This window comes from Carlito syrichta, unplaced genomic scaffold, assembly GCF_000164805.1.
Source record: "Carlito syrichta isolate Samal-C Ts95f unplaced genomic scaffold, Tarsius_syrichta-2.0.1 Scaffold315109, whole genome shotgun sequence".
NCBI lineage: Eukaryota > Metazoa > Chordata > Mammalia > Primates > Tarsiidae > Carlito > Carlito syrichta.
Window position 1 is genome coordinate 895,422 of NW_007259205.1, and position 5,609 is coordinate 901,030.

The following is a 5,609-nucleotide window of genomic DNA, read 5'->3' on the forward strand; positions in this document are numbered from 1 at the left end:
TTTTATTTAGAACTCTTTACAGTAAGCTCTATAGAGTGCTGTGCTGGTATACAGACTTCCAGGGAAAAATACCATGGCATGTGTCACCATGATGCCATGATATAAATGCTCCCATCATGACCGCTTTCAAGATACCAATGTGACATCACTGAACGTGTGTTGGAAATAGATGTGTACATTCAGCACTCAAGTGCCAATGAAGCAGCTCCAGTATGTCACTGCTTCTATTGTTAACAGCATATGTATTTTTTTTTTTTTTTTAGCATTTGTTAGCATTTAATGAACCTCCCTCCGTGTGGCTTCAAGCCACCAGGACACAGGCTCCTCCCACACCCTTAATCTTCTCCTCAGCTCTTCTGCTGAAGAATTTGGCTTTCACGATGACAGGCTGCTTTGGGAGCTTTCCCTTTCCCAGAACTTTGTAGTAGCCTGATCGCACCACATCAATGATGGGAGCAGCTCCGGTCTTATTTTTAGCAGCATTCACCCTGTCTGCTCACTGACCAAAGTCCACAATTTATCAAGGTTGACAGTTGGGCAGAAGCTCTGGTTCCTCTTTAAATGGTAATGCCTCATACCAACTTTCCCAAAGTATCCTGGGTGATATTTGTCGAAATTGATCCTGTGGTGATGCAAGTCACCAGCATTACCACGGCCTCCCGGGTGCTTTCAGTGCTTGCCAATACGGCCGTGGCTGTGGCTCACGTGGCCCCGAAGTTTCCGGATCTTCCTCAGTCTGGATGGAATGGTGGCGGCCGAGACGAAAGAGCATATGTATTTTTAAATTTAGTAGTGTATCTTATTTAATCCAATTTATCTAAAATACCATCATTTCAATCAAAATCTTAAAGTTAATAATGAGATAATACATTCTTTTGTCATACTAAATCCGTGTGTATAGGTGTATATATATTTAAACATTTTTATTGATGCATGAAAAATGTGCATAGTTTCAGGATACATGTGATAATTTAATTCATTCATATAATTTGTAAAGATCAAATCAGCGTACTTGGGACATCATCCCCTTAAATATCTTAAGAAAGAAAACTTTAATCAGTATTCCAAAATTATTCTACATTAGTTGAAATAGTATATATATGTATCTACACACACACACACACACACACACATACACACACACACACACACCCTTTCTATTATTTTGTAGCCAGAATTTTAGGCACATTGATATACTTAGCAACTGAGAATCATGTGATTGTAAGTGAAATCCATTATAACAGCTCGACTCTTTTGGATAAAATCAAAATGGATAAGGAGATTAGGCATAAAAAATCTCCACAATTGGAGAGATGCCTTCTTCTCAGGTTCCTTTTTTTATAAGCCAGGTGTTCCTGGACTAAAACAAAACAAAACACCCAGAGCATTATTTGGTTAACTTGGTTTTTAGTACTGCCTTTAAATGAATAAAAGACCTCATTGAAGAGACATCTCTTTTCACATTTCCTAAAAACAGATCCAGATTGCTGTGAATTGTGATTTCGTAACTTTTTTTTGGATCATTCAAGTACCTCTCAGCCCCTAGATTGATTGAGGTTACACCTGGGGCTGGGCACAGCTGTGGGGAAACTCTCAATGCTTTAACAATTCTGTCTTTATAATCCTGAACGGTGCTGAAGTTTGGCAAAGAAGTTGCATGTGGTGCTTGGCGATATTCAGCTGACTGTGGTTGTGTGTGTCTGTGTTCTTCCAGTATAACAGTGCCCTCTGGACTTCTGTCCAGTTTTCCAGATATGCAGCCATAGGCTGATGGCAGGAGGAAATGAATTGGCTTTGCTGCCATTGAAAAACTGGACTCCATGAAACACTGAGGCTGATTCTTATTGTCAAAAGAAGTATAATGTCAGTAGGACTGGCTACCTAACTTAGGGACCCAAGGCAAAATGAAGAATTACTAATGATTTCAAGGCAGTGACGGCATAGTATTAAGCCAAGTGTGAGGCCTTTCTAAGTGCGTGGTCCTGGGTGAGTGCACAGGTCATATGCCCATGAAACTGGCCCTGGACGTCAGCATGGGTCCTCTGCATCCTCTTCTTGCCATCCCATGGTGTTACCATGGTGATGGAGCTAGGCAGCTTCAGTAGGGACAAGATGTACCAGGGAACTCTTCACCATTATGGACAGGAAAGTGTCCAGTCCTTAAATAAAAAACAGGAGTCAGCATCTCCCTCCAGAAGACACCCTGGACAGAGAATTACAGTATGCAGCTGCAGAATGATTAGTCAGAAGAATTCCATAAAATATAAATTTTTATGCTGTCAAAGTCTAGAAGGTCAAACTTCAGGCTTCCCTGGCCAAAAGGAGTTAGACACTTTAAGTCAAAAAGGTTCAGTCCGAAAATCTATTGAGTTGGCCCAGTAAGTGAGGATGAATAAGCAAAAACAGCAGACTAATTTTCTTCAAAGATTCCTACAAAGGCAGCACTAAAACAAAAGACTGTAAAGTCTGTGAAACCGTCTGCTCTCTGACTTGGTGGAAAATGTGTAATTAGCAACAGTAGAGGTTAAAATACAGCATACTCTGTTTTTTTAAAGTCAGCTTCCTTCTATGATCAATGTGTTACACAGATCTACTGTGAATGATGATTCCCACTACAAAAGGATTCTTTAGAGCAGAATTGTCTAAGGACCTGCTGTCATTTAAAAACACAAAGAGTCGACAGTTCTTATTTTTCTACCTCTATATGAATGGTAATTGGGGACAATTCGAGAAACTGTAGAGACGAGAAATGTTAGCTGGATAGGAGAGGATCTAGATATCATAGAGGATAAAGGGCAGGGGAGCTCTGGTGAAGTTTGTTGTCTGGAGTAGAATAGGGTGTTAAGAGATAATCAGGTCTATTGCAATTCTTGGTCCTTGGACTATACGTCTCACACTACACACACACCACAGGTGATATTGTTTCCGCCCATGGCTTCAGCAAGGTCCTTGAGCCTGAGGACTTGCAAGGATTTGGCTCTATCAGGGGCTCTCTTCTAAGTTGCAGACTCAAACCTCATCTCCCATCATACTGCCCAGTCTGACTGAGCTGACCGCAGGACTTGGAATACACCATGTTTTTCCCCCTTGTTGTTCCCTTTGCCTAGAATTCCATCTCTGATGCTAATCACCAGCAACCCTACCTCCACTGCCTTTCTAACTTGCTTTAACTCCTTTATTACTTTCAGACTCATGAAGCTCTTCTTGGAAGTCTTTCTCACTTGTCTTTCTGATTTTTATTACTTTACTCTAGCATCCTTTGCCACTTTCTTCTTTCCCATAGAATTTATCATAGTATGAGTGTGGATTAATTTATTCGTCACTTTCCCCAAAACAAGAGCTACTTGAAGGCTGGAGCTGAATCAGGTCATGCTCTTGTTATACATATTTTTAGTTTCTAGCTAAGGCATAGTGTTTGCTCAATACTTACATGTTGTATGGATAAATAAATAAATAAATGCTAAAAATTCTAGAGGGACAAGTGAAAAAGTGGTTGTCCACATGCCTGGTTCTTGAAGACAAATGATTCGGCATACGTAATAGAGGAGAAAGAGGAGTAAACATGGTTTCTAGATAGCTTAGCCAGTTAGTTGCTACAGAGAACATGTTCAGATGGAGTACACCTGGCGCTTGTTTTCTCACTGTCACTAAAGCGTCATGGAAAAGATTGTTGCACACTCCTGTGTCAGCTGTATATCAATATGGTCTTTAATCAGTGACTCTATATTCTGGCCAAGAGTTCAGGGTACTCATACCCAGTCCTTCTCACTCACATACTCCCTTGCTCCTTCAGCTGTTTTTCTTTCTGGCCGTATTCGAAGAAATCAGCATGACAGGTTGAAGTGGGTAGAATGGGCTCCTGCTGTGTGCGCTGTCACTCCTCCTGGGATTGTGGCTGGGACTCTGGGAAGCAGTGTGGTTGGCAACTGGCTGGCTGCTGCCTGCTCTCCTCACCCCTTCCCTAGTTGTCATCGACTTTGGCCTCAAGTTGTTCCACGTCAGCCAAGTCCTAGGTGCTGGGTATACTCTGCCAAAATAACCTCAGAGAATGGAACTGCCTCCTGCAGTTGCCCTTTCAAGTGATAGATAAATGAAAAAGCAAAAGAGTGAGTTTATCTAAATTATCTATAAAGGGTCATCTCCTGTGGTAACTCCCACCTCTTGATTTCAGCTCCTGCGAGAACAACTGGACAGTGGACATGCATACAAGTGATTGGACAGCCAAGCATTTATAATTTTTTTTTTTGAGTTGGAGTCTCACTCTGTCGCCCAGACTGAAGTGCAGTGGCCACTTCCGGCCACTGCAGCCTCGACCTGCTGTGCTCCAGCGATCCTTCTGCCTCAGCCTTCCAAGTAGCTGGAACTATAGGCGCGTGCTACCACGCCCGGCTGATTTTTGATTTATTGTAGAGATGAGTCTTGCCAAGTTGCCCAGGCGGGTCAGCATTTATAATTTTAAGAAATGGTGACAGAAATTTACTTAAGAGAAAATTAAAATTTGTAAATCTCACAAATTCTGAAAGAGGCAGCTTACAAAAGTCTTATATTGTAGAACCACTGACAGTACCCATTCTAATAGTAGAATGGGAAGAAAATTTGAAGTAAACCCAACCCCTTGATTTCTTAGATGAGCATGCTAATTAGCATTCATTGAGAACTTAGCTATGTGGCAGCACAAGTATCACCTCTCTATTATCTCATTTAATCTTTAAAATAACTGGGAGGAAGATATTATTTTCAGTTTAGAGATGCAGAAATCAATGTTCAGAGATGTGAAAAAAATGACTTGAGATTATTTAACTAGTGGATAGTGGAGCCAGAGTTAGAACCCACAGGTCTCTTAATTTTAGATCTATAATAAAAATATTTACTATTTATTTAGAGTATATGGACATGGGCATGAGTCCCTCATAAGCAATTAATCATTAAATATGTGTGACTCAAGATATAAATATTATCTCCATTTGACAGATTAAGAAACTGAGATTCAGAGAAGTTAAGGGACCTATTAAAGGTCAAGCAGTAGAATTGAACCAGGAATTGGGTCTTCTTTCAGGTAAGCATTTCTTTTATTCTTTCAGGTTATGTCAGTGTTTTAAAGGCTTTGAAGAAACTTTTAATGACATTATTTTTTTTTTTTTTTTTTTTCTTTTTAAAAATTTTTTTATTATAAAGATGTGGGGCACATTTCAGGGTTAGGTATACAAACATCGATCATGCAGGCACCCTTGTTGATGAGGTATGCCCCTCCCTCCCCTAGCAGCTTCCCTCAACTGCTAATCTCACCCCCACCTCCAGTTTCCCACTACTGCCAAATCGCTTTCTTTTTTTTTTTTTTTTTTTTTAGTTTCAAAAAGGGCAAAATTTCCCTTTATTCACATCCTTATTTTCTTTTTTTTTTTTTTGTTAATAATTAATCAGTATTTTTATTATAGTTTTGTGGGGTACAGTTAAGGGTTAGGTGTACAATTACGTTTCATTCAACACCCTGTTGATAAGAGGTGTTTTCCCAGCCCCAGACAGATATTTGCTACTGTTAATCCCCTCCCCCTCCCCCCCATAGTTTCCCAGTACCGTCAGTCATTTTCTTATAGTATTACATTGGATGT

The 5,609-nt window shown here is 40.2% G+C and overlaps 1 pseudogene across 1 annotated transcript; it reads right to left on the bottom strand.

Moving 5' to 3' along the window:
* Positions 1-245: 245 nt before the first annotated feature.
* LOC103274900 lies at positions 246-756 on the bottom strand (annotated as a pseudogene). Its single transcript, XR_505280.2, has one exon. The product of XR_505280.2 is annotated as a 60S ribosomal protein L27a-like (transcript).
* Positions 757-5,609: the final 4,853 nt, after the last annotated feature.